Below are 17,786 nucleotides of genomic sequence, written 5' to 3'. Positions count from 1 at the left end.
GGCTCTGACTAACAATGGAGCCTATTCGTGTAAATCTGCTTATCAGGCGTTCTTTCAGGATTTGGATCCTTCCTCCCCTAGGGTGTGGAAAGCTATTTGGGCCTTGAAAGTGCCGTTCCGCATTAGGAGCTTCCTGTGGCTTGGGGCTAGGAATAGGTTGCTTACTAATTCGGACAGGAAAAGAAGGCACCTGGTGGATTCTGGAGCCTGTAGCAGATGTAGAGGGTGTGAGGAGACTTTGTGCCATGCTCTCAGGGATTGTGAGAAAAGTAAGGCGGTTTGGAGGGGAATTCTCCCTAGGAATGTGTTACCTTCCTTTTTAGCCCATCCTGAAGAGGATTGGTTTGTTGATGGAATTAAAGGGAGTCTTCTGCCTGGGGATAAAGGTGTTCTTCTTTTTGTGGTGGCTTGCCATCAGATTTGGAGATGGCGGAACGAGGATATCTTTGGAGGAGGAGCGGTCTATCAGTCTAATGTCCTTGATTTCTTTTCAAAGAAGATTAGTACTATGCTTGAGAGTTTTTCTGAAGACCCCTTAGCTAGGAATGTTCTGAGGAAGGAGGTCAGTCTTTTAGGCTGGAGTAGGCCTTGCGAAGGTGTGGTGAAGCTCAACACTGATGGTTCTTGCCTTAGAGACGGTAGAATTGCCGCAAGAGGGGTCCTTCGTGACGATGGTGGCAGGTGGATATCTGGCTTCTCTCAGAACTTGGGCATTGGCTCTTCCTTTTCTGCTGAGCTTTGGGGGATTCTTTCTGGCCTAAAGCTTGCTAAGAATCTTGGGGTGAGGAAGCTTCTGGTGGAATCTGATAACCAGGAAGCGGTTAAAATGATTACGGAGGGCAATGCTGTTTGCAGAAACAGTCTGACTATTATTAAAGGCATTAAAAGGATTAGTTCCTCCTTTGATTCGATTAGGTTCGCTCATATTTATAGGGAGCAGAACCGCGTTGCAGACCGTCTAGCTTTGGAAGGGCACTCTAGCTTGCTGGGTCTTTCTACCTTTTCTTCACCTCCGAGCTTCATCTCCTCTTTCATCTTGGAGGATGTGGTGGGAGTCAGTTTTCCTAGACTGATCCCGGGTTGAGCGTTTCTTTGTTTTTGTTTGTTTTTTCCTTTCCTTCTTACCAAAAAAATAAAAGTAATAATTTATTAGATATACATAAAAAAACTAAACATTTATTAATTATTAATTATATATATATGATGGTTAAAAATAAGTGGAATTACAAACATTGATTTTGTATCTACAAATATAAAAAAGGTTTATCACCCATTTATAACTTTTATAACAATAATTTTATTTGTTAAATTATGAGATGCAAAGTTTAATTTGTACAAATAGAATGAATACTTTTCTTTTTCCTTAACACATGGAGAATTTGATTTGATATTCATCATCCTATTGGTAATTGCGAAAAAATATCAATATTGACGTGGAGCATTTCCCTTAATTACTTGTCTATGTAATTGCTGACGCAATTATTTATTTTCCTTTTTCCTTTTTTCTTTTTTCAAATAGGAAACTGGTGACACGTTCTTATCTATGAATCTATCTATCCCTTGCTCTACATGCGCTACAAATCAAGATTTTGCCTCATTCCCAAACGACGCCGATTAAATTAAACAAAAGTTATCAAGGAAACGCCAAGGCAGATCTAGAAAAAGGAAAAGGCACAATAAACAAATTAATAAACCCATGTCCTTTAATCTGACGTGGAGTGGATAGACTAGTCTTTTTGTAAGATGAGAAGGAGGTTAAGGCCACATTTAAATTAAATGGCCCTTGAATACCGTGAAGAGCCTGATCTCACTCTGACCTGTTACTCGTACTCATCCATGCCAGCTAAAAATTTCCTCCACTAGTCTACCGGGTAAAGACACGTAACCTACTACTGCCTACGTGTCATTTTCTATATGCTGTGTCATCATGTCTAACTTGAAATGTTTGCACGTGTTATTATGGTCTGACCACTTATGCCGGAGGCTTTATAAAATTAAGAGTCAAAAATAGGGAATGGTTTTCAACTGGTCACCAAATGAATTTACTTAATATTTTTGGTATCTTTTCAATGATTTTCTCTCCTTTCATAATTAGTTGAAAATATTTATAATTAAAATAAATTTATATTAAATAAAAATTTATAGAATTATTGTATCAATTTTTAAAATTACTTAAAATATTTTTAAATAAAAGTTATTAATAATGATATAGATTATTAAATTAATAAAATATTATATTTTATTATGATGGGTAAATTTTAGTATTTTTTTGAAACAATCTAATAAAAATACTTTAAGAGTTGTAACTTTTATTATCAAAAAAAAAAAAAAAAACAAAAGTTAGTAACTTTTAGAGCACTTTCAAATTATTATCAACCACTAAAGTACTTAGTAAATCAAAATATAAGTTCTACTTATTAGTCAGAAAATATTATCTTTAGAAATATTGGCTAAGAAATTTGGTTGGGTTGGAAAATGTTTTGTGATGCAATAGAAAAAATGAAGTAGCATTTCAAAAATTTAGAAAAACAGATTATTATTTTTAAAAAGTAAAACATTTTTTTCATTTTTTTATAAATTTATCTGTTAATTTATTATTTAAGAAAACAAATATCCAAAAATATTATTCTGTGTAACATTTTGCAACAAATAAATGGAGTCTAAATATCAAATTAATACTAAATACAACTAAATAAATTTTAAAACCCAAAAAAATTGACAGATTATTTTATCAAATATTAACTTCACTCCTAAATTGATCGAAGCTCTCGCCTTACGAGATAGCTTAGAGTGGGCAAATGCACACTCATGGGAAAATGTTGTTTTCGAATCTGATGCGGAAGTCGTAAAGGCAATACATGGTCACTTAAATGACTTAACTGAGTTTGATACTGTTATTCAGGACTGAAAAGTCTTGCTTCAAAGCAACCGAAATTTTTCGGTCTTCTATGTTCCTCGATTAGCGAACGAGACTACTCATCTCATTGCCAGACAATCCCTTTCCAATGCTAATTTTTTCTTTTCATATGTAAAACCACTATGGCTAACATCGGTTCTTGAACAGGATCTTCAAATATGTTTGTTTCGGAAAAAAAAATCTCAGAACTAAATTAACACATAAATACAACTAATTTTTGATAGGCTAGCAATACGATCGTCTAATCCCAAACTTTCACCAATCTTTATATTTATATATATTAAATATTTTTATTATAAATATTAATAACATTGAAATTTAAAAGGAATTATAGTTAGTAGGCAAATCTGTTTCAATATTAACGATTTCTTTACTATAATTTTATTTGATTGGTTTTTTAATGTAATTTTGTGAATGCAAATCCAGCGATTTAATATAACACCGATCCTTTCATTCAAAAAAAATACAAATAATATATTAATTTTTTTATTATAATTCAGACTTAAAGTTTATATATTATTATTGGAATATATTTAAAAAAATTATATATGATTTATTATTATTAAATAAATCGTTATCTTTTATTTGGATTAGAGTCCATAAATTTTGAGGACCCATCTTGGTGATGGCTAATTTTGAGTAGCATTTTGATGTTTAATTGAATTCAAGTATATGCTACTGGTTTTGTCTGTTGGTGACATGTGGGATCAAAACGAGATTAATTAAATTTAAAAATGAAAAAAAAGTTGGTCTTGGTTTCAACGGAAATCTGTGTCGGAAACCGATTTCGATCCGCAGCGTAAGAAGGTGCGCAGCGGCAGTGGAAGATAGAAACTCTGAATTAATTAAATTACTAGTTGTTTGTTAAAAATGATTGGTTTTTAATTTTTAAGACCAGTTGATGAATTTTGAATATTGTAAGTCAAGTTGGAATTTTTGATTAGAAAGTTAGATTATTGTAAAGTCAAGTTGTAAAAATGAAGGAAGCAAGTCTTGTTCCATTCATTTACAATATACGTGGCGGATAGGACTGCCAAATTATTCATTAAATATCATAAAGTGGTGAATACATTAATTAGTACTAGAATATAATTTGATGGATTACATTTCGATTTTTATAGTAACGTTTTAAGTTTTAAAATATTTACCATCATGAGGACAAAAAATTAAAATAATAACCCATTGTGTGCATATATATACTAAATATAAGTAGGGTCGGTCCTGACAATTTAGGAATCCTAAACGGAACAAGAGCTAAAGACAACCACAGAATATATATATATATATATATATATATATATATATATATATATATATATATATATATATATATATATATTTTAATCTAAAATCAAAATAATGTTTCAGAATTTCTTTACATTCAAATCAATTTTACTCTGTTACAATTATTTATCATAAAAAATCACTTATTTATCATCAAAAAATTATTTCCAAAATCATCACCTCTCATAGTTCCACCTACAAAACAAGATAAACAATTTCTTATAAAAAACGGGTTCTTCTAGTATTTTGAGATGCAAAATCATTAATGATAACATCAATGTCAATATTTGCTAACGTCTCCTTCTCAATAGCTAGAGTTGCTAAACCATTCAATTTTTCCTGTGACATTGTTGATCTCAAGTATGTTTTTATTAATTTAAGCTTTGAAAAACTTCTTTCAGGTGAAGCTACAGTCACAAGCACAGTTAAAACAATTCTATAAGCAATTGAAGCATTTGGATAACAATCCACATATTTGACAAAAATAAGAATTTCAGTGGCGGATAACAATTCGTCCCGCAAAATCAGTTGCAATATATTTTTTTTTTTTTGACAAAATCAGTTGCAATATTTTTAATTCAGAGAAAAAATCATCCAAGTCCACATCCGATAAATTTCCATGAAAATAGGTATAGTGAAAATTAGAACAACATTCTCTCAACTCACTATCACCTAATGACTTTAACTTATTTGAATCATATAAAATCCAAAAATATTTTCAAATGTCTTTAATTGCTCAAATCTATCATGTAAAGATTTAATTGTCATATCCACCACAATCAGAAAATATTGGATTCTAAATGACTATTCAGGCGACTGAACTACTTCATCATCATTATTATCTCCAAAATGTTTTTTCCTAATCACATGACGTTTTATAGGAAAGGTAGGCTCTACATCCATTTCAAGTGTAAGACCTTTAGCAATATCTAATGTAGTTTTAAAACCGCCGCTTCTATACTTTTTAAAGTATGACATTGCTCATTCCAATTGCTTTATGGCGGTGTCTATGCACATATCAAATATCGTAAAGGGTTATGTATGTGCATTGCTATTAACTGATTGGTTGCCTTAACCATGCATGCAGTGATTGGTATGAATGTGAGTTATATTGCTATGAAATGATTGGTATGAATTGATTGGTTGGATAAAACTATTTAGGAAGCTAGAACTGATTGAGTATGTGTATAAATGTCCATTAGGCATGTAGCTAATTAGGCATAGTCTAAAGCTATGAATGTTCATTGTGATTAGTCATACTCTTATACCTACGAGCTATACTGCTAGAACTGATTGAGTATGTGTATGTGTATGAAGCATGTTTATGTTTGATGTTCTATTTAGGAAGTTAGAACTGATTGAGTATGTGTATAAATGTTCATTGGGCATGTAGCTGATTAGGCATAGTCTAAAGCTATGAATGTTCATTGTGATTGGTCATACTCTTATACCTATGAGCTACACTGCTAGAACTGATTGAGTATGTGTATGAAGCATGTTTATGTTTGATGTTCTGTTTAGGAAGCTAGAACTGATTGAGCATGTGTATGAATTTTCATTAGGCATGTAGGTGATTAGGCATAGTCTAAAGCCATGAATGTTCATTGTGATTGGCCATACTCTTATACCTACGAGCTATACTGCTAGAACTGATTGAGTATGTGTATGAAGCATGTTTATGTTTGATGTTATGTTTAGGAAGCTAGAACTGATTGAGTATGTGTATTAATATTCATTGGGCATGTAGGTGATTAGCATAGTCTAAAGCTAGGAATGTTCATTATGAGTGGTCATACTCTTATACCTATGAGCTACACTGCTAGAACTGATTGAGTATGTGTGTGAAGCATATTTATGTTTGATGTTCTGTTTAGGAAGCTAAAACTGATTAAGTATCTGTATGAATGTTCATTGGGCATGTAGGTGATTAGGCATAGTCTAAAGCTATGAATTTTCATTGTGATTGGCCATACTCTTATACCTACGAGCCATACTGCTAGAACTGATTGAGTATGTGTCTGTGTATGAAGCATGATTATGTTTGATGTTCTGTTTAGGAAGCTAGAATTGATTGAGTATGTGTATGAATGTTCGTTGGGCATGTAGGTGATTAGGCATAGTCTAAAGCTATGAATGTTCATTGTGATTGTCCATACTCTTATACATACGAGCTATACTGCTAGAACTGATTGAGTATGTGTATGTGTATGAAACATGTTTATGTTTGATGTTCATTGTAGGTGATGCTGAGATAGGTTTATGATATATCTTCCACTTGGCTTGTTATCTGATTGAAACCATTCAGAATGGTGATGGATTTTTTATGCTATAAGCACAAGTTTTGAACTTGTGGTGACAACATCGTAAACTTGTGGTGTTGGATAGAACTGTTTAGGAAGCTAGAACTGATTGAGTATGTGTATGTGTATGAAGCATGTGATTGGCCATACTCTTACGATGTTCCTTTTCACTTGGCTTGTTATCATAAACAAAAGCATTCAACATGGTGATAGGTTTATGATGCATTCAGCACAAAGAGAGTCCCTTATGGTGACATCATCATAAACTTCTTTACCATGTTCATTGTTTAACGAGTACAATCCAAGTGGCAGGAACATTGTAAAATGGTCATTGAGCATGTATGAAGTATGTAGTAAAGAGTCAATTTAGGCTACTTGCATGTTCTAATATGGCTTGCAAACGATAAGATGTCTTTTAATATGACTTCAATATACATACATATACATATGAACTGCATAGCAAGCTCTACGTTATATTACAAAAAAAGGGGGGGGGGATAAGTGTTGCCTTTCGATTCTCCACATTTGGAGCTCATATCCACAATGCATGCTCCTCAGTCCATCTCCGGGCGAGCCCATCATAATCTGCCCTGTTGCTGAGGTATTGCTCATCAACTTCTTCTTGCCCAGGAAATGCCATCTCAGTGTGGGGCTGTATTAATAAATCATATATGTGTCACAGCAGCTACAAAATGCATAGAATAATTAGATCACAAACATGATTAAGTGTTTATCAGATGAACTAGATAAATTGTGGCCTATCTATACTGTGGCAGTTGGGTAGGGAGGGTGAGTAAGGAGACGGGGAAGATAAATCATTCCCTCAAGAGCCACGTTAAGATGATAGATCTTACTCCAGAAGCGAAACTGAGAATAAGAGGATACATTGATCAGTGTATGTGTATACAATGTCATGTAGGTTCATATATCTTAATGAGATGAGTTAATATTGTTGGAAATTAGGCTAAGGTATAGCAGCGGAAATATAAATTTTTTTAACCTATTTCCATAAACCACAAGATCCGTTAACCGTTATTTCATATAAAGAGGGATGAGAAGAATTACCTCTTGATGATCAATCTACCGTTGTTAATGAAGTGCCCACAACTCTTCTCCGAGTTCCCAAACACGAAATAAAACACGGGAAGATTAATTTAGAATCAACCGTTGAATAGCAACCAAAGTAGATTGCCTCTAACTAATCAACACAAGATCAAGGATAAAAGAAATAGATGAAATCAATTGATCAAAGGAAGCCATAGAGAAATCTCGTCCTCGAACTAGGGGTGTCGAATTTTCTCTCTCTTGCACTAGGGTGGATTTCGAAAATCTCAAGAGGGGATTAGCTAGTGTTCTCGAAAATCCCATAGGGTGGGGTATTTATAATCTCTTGTATCTAATCCCTAGTTAGATAGAATTATGTTACTGAATAGGAATTTAATTCGGAATATAATTCCTAATTATTATCTCATTATATATCTAATATATTAAGGATAATAATAATAACCTTATTGGATAATAATAGGAGTATTATAATCTAATTAAAACTCCTAACTTATCTATCTCTTAATTAATTTAATTCATAATCCTAATCCAATTAGGTTTAACAAAATCAAATTAATTATTCATGTATATCACTACATGAATTTCGACCCCCCCTTGGTCCATGGGCCTTATTGGGCTCAATTGGGCTTCCATCAATTAATTAACATCTATCTCTCTTTTAGGTTCCAAGTCTTATGTGTGACCAAACATTAGGTTATTATTGCTTCTAGCCGTATGCAACGTTATTAAATTAATTTTCAAAGAATTATATTTAATCTTTGCATAACGGAATGATGTACAGAGTATGTGATTAGCAAGTCCGTAATCATTCCCCCAGAGCTATAAGAAGACAGGTTGATTCTGTCGTTAACCTTTCCGTATTAGTTACACTATAATTCGATCCTTTATCAACTACATCCTTGAACTGAATCTTATGACTATGGATGATGTCAAGTCATATATAGCGAGACGTTCGTTTTACTTGTACAGGCCGAGTCAACTCAAATAGATAGGTTAAGTGAAATCTGTATTTCAAGTCTTAAGCTATCACCTTGCAAGGATTTAGAGTCGAGTCTTCCACAAGCGATCCTTGGATGTATCTCCCATTCATCGGGAGTGATAAATGCACAATCCAATATATAACGATCCCGCAATCACTTCATGTGATACCCAACGTCTACTGTTCACACCCCAGAGTCATCTCTGTTAAGGATCGTGTTACACCAGATTCAAAGCGTCACATTCCGTAATCCAGAATACCAATTAATATTCCTTTGAGTCTGAGGATTAGTTATACCTATTAATACCAATGAGATGAACAGGTGACAAGGATGAATCTACCCATCCTGTTATCTCAAATCGGATCCCCAATCCTAATGAACAACTTTTCATCGGATCTATGTAACTGTCCAGATATCTGCATATATGAAGCTTGTGAGATTAGCTTTCTATCGGACAGAAGACATTGTTACATACAAGTCTCAACAGTGATATATCAATCCTAAACATATCACTTGACTTGGGGTGGTTTTAAGTTTATTAGTTTATTATAAAGTTTTGTCTCACTTCATGCTTGTATGAACACTTTATAATCACTTTAAACAAACTTACGGATTTCCTTTCATTAGACTTTATTTAGTGCTTAAAAGGGATTGCCTTTATATAGTTATAAAACATATATCTCATTAAAACAAATGATATAAAGAACAATTCATTTATATTAAGTTTGTATCCTAGAACAATTGTCTATAGGACGCTAAACCCCAACATACTCTCACTTGGACTAAAGCCAATTGTTTCTAAAACTTATCCCAGTAGAAGTTAAATGACGATCATGTACTCTCTGGGTTAAAGGCTTTTCAACGGATCTGCAACGTTGTCCTCTGTAGGTACTCTTTCTATTCTCACATCTCCTCTAGCCACAATCTCTCTTATGATGTGGTATCGCTTAAGGTAATGCTTGGACGCATTATGAGACCGTGGTTCCTTTGCTTGCGCAATGGCTCCATTGTTATCACAATACAGTGTAATGGGATTAAGAATGTCAGGCACCACACCAAGTTCTGTAATGAACTTTCTTATCCAAACCGCTTCCTTTGCTGCTTCCGCAGCTGCGATATACTCTGACTCGGTCATAGAGAAAGCTATGCTTCCCTGCTTGGAACTCTTCCAACTGACCGCGCCCCCATTCAAGATAAACAGGTATCCTGATTGGGATTTAAAATCATTCTCATTTGTGAGATGACTTGCGTCTGAAAATCCTTCTATTTTCAGATCACCTTCTCCGTACACTAGGAACATATCTTTAGTTATTCTCAAGTACTTAAGAATGTTCTTGACGACAATCCAATGCTCGTCTCCCGGATTCCCTTGGTAATGACTCGTTACAGATAACACGAACGCTACGTCAGGTCTAGTGCATAGCATAGCATACATAATCGAACCGATTGCACTGGCGTATGGGACTACAGCCATGCGTCTTTTGTCATCATCGGTTTTAGGACATTGATGATTGTTTAACTTTACTCCATGTAGCATGGGTAAGTTACCTCGTTTCGATTCAAGCATGCTAAACCGATTTAGCACCTTTTCAATGTATGTAGCCTGTGAAAGACCAAGCAGTCTTCTTGATCTATCTCTGTAGATCTTTATACCAAGTATATAAGCTGCTTCACCAAGGTCTTTCATTGAGAAGTTACCAGATAACCATACTTTTACCGACTGTAGTAGAGCAATGTCATTTCCCATTAATAATATATCATCCACATATAGTATGAGAAATGCTATAGCGCTCCCACTTGCTTTCTTGTAAATGCAAGCTTCTTCGCAATTTTGTTCGAAACCAAATTGTTTTATGGTTTCGTCAAAATGCTTATTCCAGCTTCTTGATGCTTGCTTGAGTCCATAAATGGATCTCTGAAGTTTGCAAACTTTATTTGCATCCTTCGATATGAAACCTTCAGGCTGCATCATATATACATCCTCAAGCAGGTTTCCGTTTAGGAAAGCTGTTTTCAAATCCATTTGCAAAATCTCATAATTGAAATGAGCGGCAATTGCAAGCATGATTCTGATTGATTTGGACATAGCCACAGGAGAGAAAGTTTCGTCATAATCAATTCCTTGCTTTTGACGATATCCTTTCGCTACTAACCTAGCTTTATAGGTGCTAACCTTTCCATCCATATCCGTCTTCTTTTTAAAGATCCACCTGCACCCAATGGGTATTATCCCTTCGAGTGGATCAACCAAAGTCCACACTTGGTTAGTATACATGGAATCCATTTCAGAATCCATGGCCTCAAGCCATGCTTTAGAATCTGGACTAGTAAGAGCCTCTTCGTAGTTTTTGGGTTCGTCGTCTAACACGGGAACCTCATTATCATCTCCCACTAGAAAACCATATCTAACTGGGAGTTCACGAACTCTTTGTGATCTACGAATAGGTGGCACTGGAGTCTCATCTAATGGGACTTCTTCGGGTACCTCAACCGCCTCTGTTGTTTCAGTCGGTGTTTCTTCTTCTTGAACTTCGTCAAGTTCAATCATGCTTCCCTTTTGTGTTTCTTCGAGAAACTCTTTCTCTAAAAAGGTTGCGTGCTTGGATACTATTACTTTCTGATCATCTGGATGATAGAAGTAATATCCCATAGTTTCCTTAGGGTATCCAATGAAGAAACATTTATCAGATTTCAAATCTAGTTTGTCGGACGCAATGCGTTTGACAAATGCTGAACAACCCCATACTCTCATAAATGAAAACACGGGTTTCCTACCAACGAACAATTCATATGGTGTGGAACTAGCGGATTTAGTTGGTACTCGATTTATGGTGAAGAGGGCAGTTTCTAAGGCATAGCCCCAGAACGTCTTTGGAAGTAAGGCCATGCTCATCATGGATCGTACCATATCTAGTAGGGTACGGTTCTCCTCTCGGATACACCATTGTGTTGTGGTGTATAGGGAGGTGTCCATTGTGAGCATATCCCACATTCAGTTAGATAATTCAGAAAATCATCTGAAAGATATTCGCCACCTCGATCAGATCGAAGCGTCTTTATTTTCTTTCCTAATTGATTTTCTACTTCATTCTTGAAGCATTTGAATTTTTCAAAAGCTTCTGATTTGTGCTTCATCAAGTAGATGTAACCATATCGGGTATGGTCATCTATGAAGCTTATGAAGAATCTGAATCCTCCTCTTGCTTGGACTGACATAGGACCGCATACATCTGAATGAATGAGTCCTAGAGTGTCTGATACACGCTCACCTTTATTGCTAACGGGTGTCTTTGTCATTTTACCTTTTAAACATGATTCGCATGTTTCCAATGATTCGAGATCGATTGGATCTATAAGCCCATCTGAATGTAGCTTTAGCATGCGTCTCTTGTTTATATGGCCTAAACGACAATGCCACAAGTAAGTTGAATTATCTAGCTTATGTCTTTTGGTATCAATTGCAAAAACAGGAATTTTGTCATCTAACACATAAATCCCATTTTGTGATATTCCTGAAAAATAAAAGATCGAATCTTTATAAAAATTGCAACTATTGTCTTTTATTGAAATATGAAAACCGTCGTCAACAAGACGGCTAATAGAAATAATGTTACGAGACATTTGCGGAACGTATAAACAATTCCTTAATTCTATTACAAGCCTAGAGGGCAAATTTAAAACATAATATCCAACTGCGAGGGCGGCAACTCTTGCTCCATTTCCCACTCGCAAGTTTATGCTTCCTTTCTTTAGTTCCTTAGTCTGTTTTAGCTCCTGCATATTTGTACAAATATGAGATCCACATCCGGTATCAAGTACCCAAGATTCAGACTGTGAAACTGTATTTATTTCAATATAAAACATACCAGATGCTGAAGCACCGTTATTTTCCTTCTCGTGGAAGGTTAGGTACTCCATGCAGTTCCTCTTCCAATGCCCCAAGTCACCACAATAGTAGCACTTTCCTTTGGGCTTCTTTAATTCCTTTCCCTTCGTTTCGGTGAGCACAGCCCCCTTGCTTTTATCAAGATGGTTTGGATTGGGAGAGACCCCTTTCCTTTTTCTAGATCCTTCAATAGCAAGGGCCAGTATCTCCTCGTTTTCTTTTATAATGGGCTCGACTGACTCGAGCATATATGCAAGCTCTACAAGAGAGGTTTGCAAGCCACTCATTTGGTAGTTCATGATGAACTGTGAGTAACTCTCGGGGAGGGACTGAAGAAGTAAGTTTTCACTTAGTTCATGGTCCATCGCATCTCCAATACTAGAAAACTTGGTGATAAGGCTGATCATCTTGGCACAGTGTGCCATTACAAATGTGCCCACCTGCATCTTACTTTTATATAACTCATTTGTTATTTCGAAGCGTTCGCACCGAGTTTCATTCACAAATAACTCTTTTAGGTGCTTGACCATGGAATAGGCATCCATATCTGAATGTAGTTGCCTTTTAACTTTCGGTGTCAAGGATGCAAGTATGATGTCTCCCGTTTGATCATCATCAGATTTATGCTTCAAGTAAGCATAAAATTCTTGGTAGGGAGCATCATCCGTTGGGTAAGGGGGTATCGGTGTATCAAGTACATACCCTTTCCTCTCGAACTTCAAAACAATTTTGAGGTTGCGATACCAGTCGGTGAAGTTTGAACCATTCAATTTGTTATCGGTAAGAATGTTTTGCAGATTGGTGTTAGTCATGATTTTAAGAGCGTGTTTAATTAAACCTGAGAGTGAGAAAGAGTAAACGTATGTCATTCATTTGCTTAAAGTATATCAATCTAAAATTATAGGCCTTTTGTTTATTTTAGATTGCTCCCACTATTTTGCCAAATTAATAGCCCTCCATATTAATTCGAAGAATTTCACAAATCCTTTAGTGAGCTAGGATCCTAACTCCTGAGATTTCACCTTGAGTTTACTCAACAAGCTAATCTCATTCATTAGGTAGATTCATGTAATCAATCACATCCTCAATGTGATTCCTAGGTTATTGGGTTACTAACCACATTAGTAACTAATATGCTATTCATATTAATCCCAACCATATTGCCCATTAGTTTATGACAACATGAGTTTACTCATCCAATTATCATAATCTAATTTAAGTATTACCCCATATTCATGAAAAATGATTTTCGATAATTCAGGTGTTACCGTAAGACCCCGAGCTTGAGTTTACTCAACAACCCAAAGGCCCTCAGTACTGCCGGCTGAATTATAATATTAGGGAGGGGCAACCGATTTTAATAACTTGCTTATTTACTTAACTTTTTAATGAGGGATTTTATTTTAGGTCTCATAATCTAACTTAGTCTTGATTTGCTTTAGCATACATCAGACACATACATTCACATACATTTGCGTTATGGACATATCATCTAAATTATTCCGTCGAGCCAGAGACGGAATAAAAAGGGCAAACCTAAGGAAATACTAACTATTACATATTTCTCTTTAGGTCCTCCGTCTTCTCCATGGCGCCTTGAAATTACATATTAATTTCTATACTACTAAAGAAAACTTCAATTGAATTGAAGGGAATCAGATGAGAGGAGAAATTACAATAGATAGTAGAAAGGCAGGACTCGCAGGCCCTATTTCAAAAATACCAAAAGACTAAAAGAGGGTCCAAATATGTCCATAACTCCAAACATGCATAGACTCAATTAAATAAATTTAATTGGTTGATTACATAACTATCTTATGTAATATTTATGTTAATCACATTAACTTATCAAATTAACTTTCATCCAATTTTACTTCTAATAGTTTCGTATCTTTTATATTAATCTTTAGATTAATATAACTATACAAAACTTTAATTATGCATGTCCCAATTATTTTGATTTTAATTCATTTAACATTTTGATTTACAAATTGGTAAAACAAACTTTTAAACAAATTTTCATTCGATAATCAAAACAGAATGCTGCGTTTTCCCCCTGAAGTTTTTCCGTCGCTTATCAATTTCTGAAACATATATATATTTAAATATAAAAGCGATTTTAAACAATTTAAAATCAAGTGGGTCTCGGACCGGGCCCGAGAGTGGGCTGCTGCCGATTGGCAGCAGCCCTAGCGCGGCTGAACTGCCGCTGCCTTGCGGCAGCGGCTACTGCCGCGAGGCAGCAGCCGCGCGACAGCGGCCTGTCGCGCCGCGAGGCGCGACTCGGGCTGCTGTCGTATATTTTTTTATAATAATAATTTTAAATATATATATCAGTTCTAAAACGGTTTTAAAACGATTTTCAGAAAATAGGAAAAACTACTATAGATTTCCGTTTTATCTTTAGAATTAATAAAACTGATTTTATCAATCTAACTATAAAACTAATAGATTTTGTTATAATGATTATCAACCAAAATAATTAGGAACATACGCATAATCAATTTTAATTAATAATTAATTAAAACTTATTTATCTTTAGAATTAATTAATCAAAACAATTTGTTAATTAATCCTAACTATAAATATTTATTCAATCTTATTGAAAACTTCTAAATTTTCATATATGAAATAACGGATTTAACGATGTCTCTGATACCACTGTTGGAAATTAGGCTAAGGTATAGCAGCGAAAATATAAATTTTTTTAACCTATTTCCATAAACCACAAGATCCGTTAACCGTTATTTTATATAAAGAGGGATGAGAAGAATTACCTCTTGATGATCAATCTACCGTTGTTAATGAAGTGCCCACAACTCTTCTCCGAGTTCCCAATGAGCACTTTCTGGATGACTCTGATATCGGCTAACCATCCCAACTGGTAACCCTCGAAACCTTCAGCTTGCTTGGCTCTCGCGACTGAGATCATACTACGAGGAAAAATATTATATATCCCATATGTGTTAACAAGCGTGCTACTGTAGTTTTACGTAAAGTAAGAATGAATATTCGCTTTTTTCACGCTTACACACGAGATCTAACGATAGAAGCACTATGCTTGTTTTTTAGGCGAAAGCGCAAAGGCAAAGAAAGAAGGCAAAAAGTGCTTGGAAGAGTGCTTTCTTTAATAAGAAAAGATTGGCAGGATGCCGGTTGACTCTTCCCATTTTTAAAAGTCCTACGGGCTTCGCTTCAAGCCTAAATGAGTTCGGTCGCTAAAAGCCAAATCACTTATACTTATGAAAGTAAGCGGGCGCTCTCCCAGTTGTTGTTCTAACGACTACAAGTATAGTCAAGCATTATATGGAGGGGCGCGAAAGATAGATGCGGGAGTTTAGCAACACGAAATAAAACACGGGAAGATTAATTTAGAATCAACCGTTGAATAGCAACCAAAGTAGATTGCCTCTAACTAATAAACACAAGATCAAGGATAAAAGAAATAGATTAAATCAATTGATCAAAGGAAGCCGTAGAGAAATCTCGTCCTCGAACTAGGGGTGTCGAATTTTCTCTCTCTTGCACTAGGGTGGATTTCGAAAATCTCAAGAGGGGATTAGCTAGTGTTCTCGAAAATCCCATAGGGTGGGGTATTTATAATCTCTTATATCTAATCCCTAGTTAGATAGAATTAGGTTACAGAATAGGAATTTAATTCGGAATAGAATTCCTAATTATTATCTCATTATATATCTAATATATTAAGGATAATAATAATAACCTTGTTGGATAATAATAGGAGTATTATAATCTAATTAAAACTCCTAACTTATTTATCTCTTAATTAATTTAATTCATAATCCTAATCCAATTAGGTTTAACAAAATCAAATTAATTATTCATGTATATCACTACATGAATTTCGACCCCCCCTTGGTCCATGGGCCTTATTGGGCTCAATTGGGCTTCCATCAATTAATTAACATCTATCTCTCTTTTAGGTTCCAAGTCTTATGTGTGACCCATTAGGTTCTTATTGCTTCTAGCCGTATGCAACGTTATTAAATTAATTTTCAAAGAATTATATTTAATCTTTGCATAACGGAATGATGTACAAAGTATGTGATTAACAAGTCCGTAATCATTCCCCCAGAGCTATAAGAAGACAGGTTGATTCTGTCGTTAACCTTTCCGTATTAGTTACAGTATAATTCGATCCTTTATCAACTACATCCTTGAACTGAATCTTATGACTATGGATGATGTCAAGTCACATATAGAGAGACGTTCATTTTACTTGTACAGGCCGAGTCAACTCAAATAGATAGGTTAAGTGAAATCTGTATTTCAAGTCTTAAGCTATCACCTTGCAAGGATTTAGAGTCGAGTCTTCCACAAGCGATCCTTGGATGTATCTCCCATTCATCGGGAGTGATAAATGCTCAATCCAATATATAACGATCCCGCAATCACTTCCTGTGATACCCAACGTCTACTGTTCACACCCCAGAGTCATCTCTGTTAAGGATCGTGTTACACCAGATTCAAAGCGTCACATTCCGTAATCCAGAATACCAATTAATATTCCTTTGAGTCTGAGGATTAGTTATACCTATTAATACCAATGAGATGAACAGGTGACAAGGATGAATCTACCCATCCTGTTATCTCAAATCGGATCCCCAATCCTAATGAACAACTTTTCATCGGATCTATGTAACTGTCCAGATATCTGCATATATGAAGCTTGTGAGATCAGCTTTCTGTCGGACAGAAGACATTGTTACATACAAGTCTCAACAGTGATATATCAATCCTAAACATATCACTTGACTTGGGGTGGTTTTAAGTTTATTAGTTTATTATAAAGTTTTGTCTCACTTCATGCTTGTATGAACACTTTATAATCACTTTAAACAAACTTACGGATTTCCTTTCATTAGACTTTATTTAGTACTTAAAAGGGATTGCCTTTATATAGTTATAAAATATATATCTCATTAAAACAAATGATATAAAGAACAATTCATTTATATTAAGTTTGTATCCTAGAACAATTGTCTATAGGACACTAAACCCCAACAAATATTACTGTTGGAGGTATGTTTGGGAACTCCAAAGGGTAGCTGATTCTGATTTGAAATACACCCCTTTCATATGGGGTGTATTGGGGGCCTTTTATTCTGACTGCCTATTTTAAGAAGTTATCATCCAGAAGCCACCCTGGGTTCTCCAGGTACAAGTCCCACAGGTCAGAAATTACCTGTTCCTAAACACTTGCAAGGGGAGCCATTATACAATGTAAGTTTTTTGGGTTGAATGTATGGATTGACAATGTATGGAACTGAACGATTGAAATGCTTATTATTTATACTGATATGATAGTGGCTAAGTGCAAGGTCGTGAAAGGT

The sequence above is a fragment of the Euphorbia lathyris genome, chromosome 1 (genome assembly GCF_963576675.1).
Source record: "Euphorbia lathyris chromosome 1, ddEupLath1.1, whole genome shotgun sequence".
NCBI classification, from domain to species: domain Eukaryota; kingdom Viridiplantae; phylum Streptophyta; class Magnoliopsida; order Malpighiales; family Euphorbiaceae; genus Euphorbia; species Euphorbia lathyris.
This window is presented reverse-complemented; position numbering follows the sequence as displayed.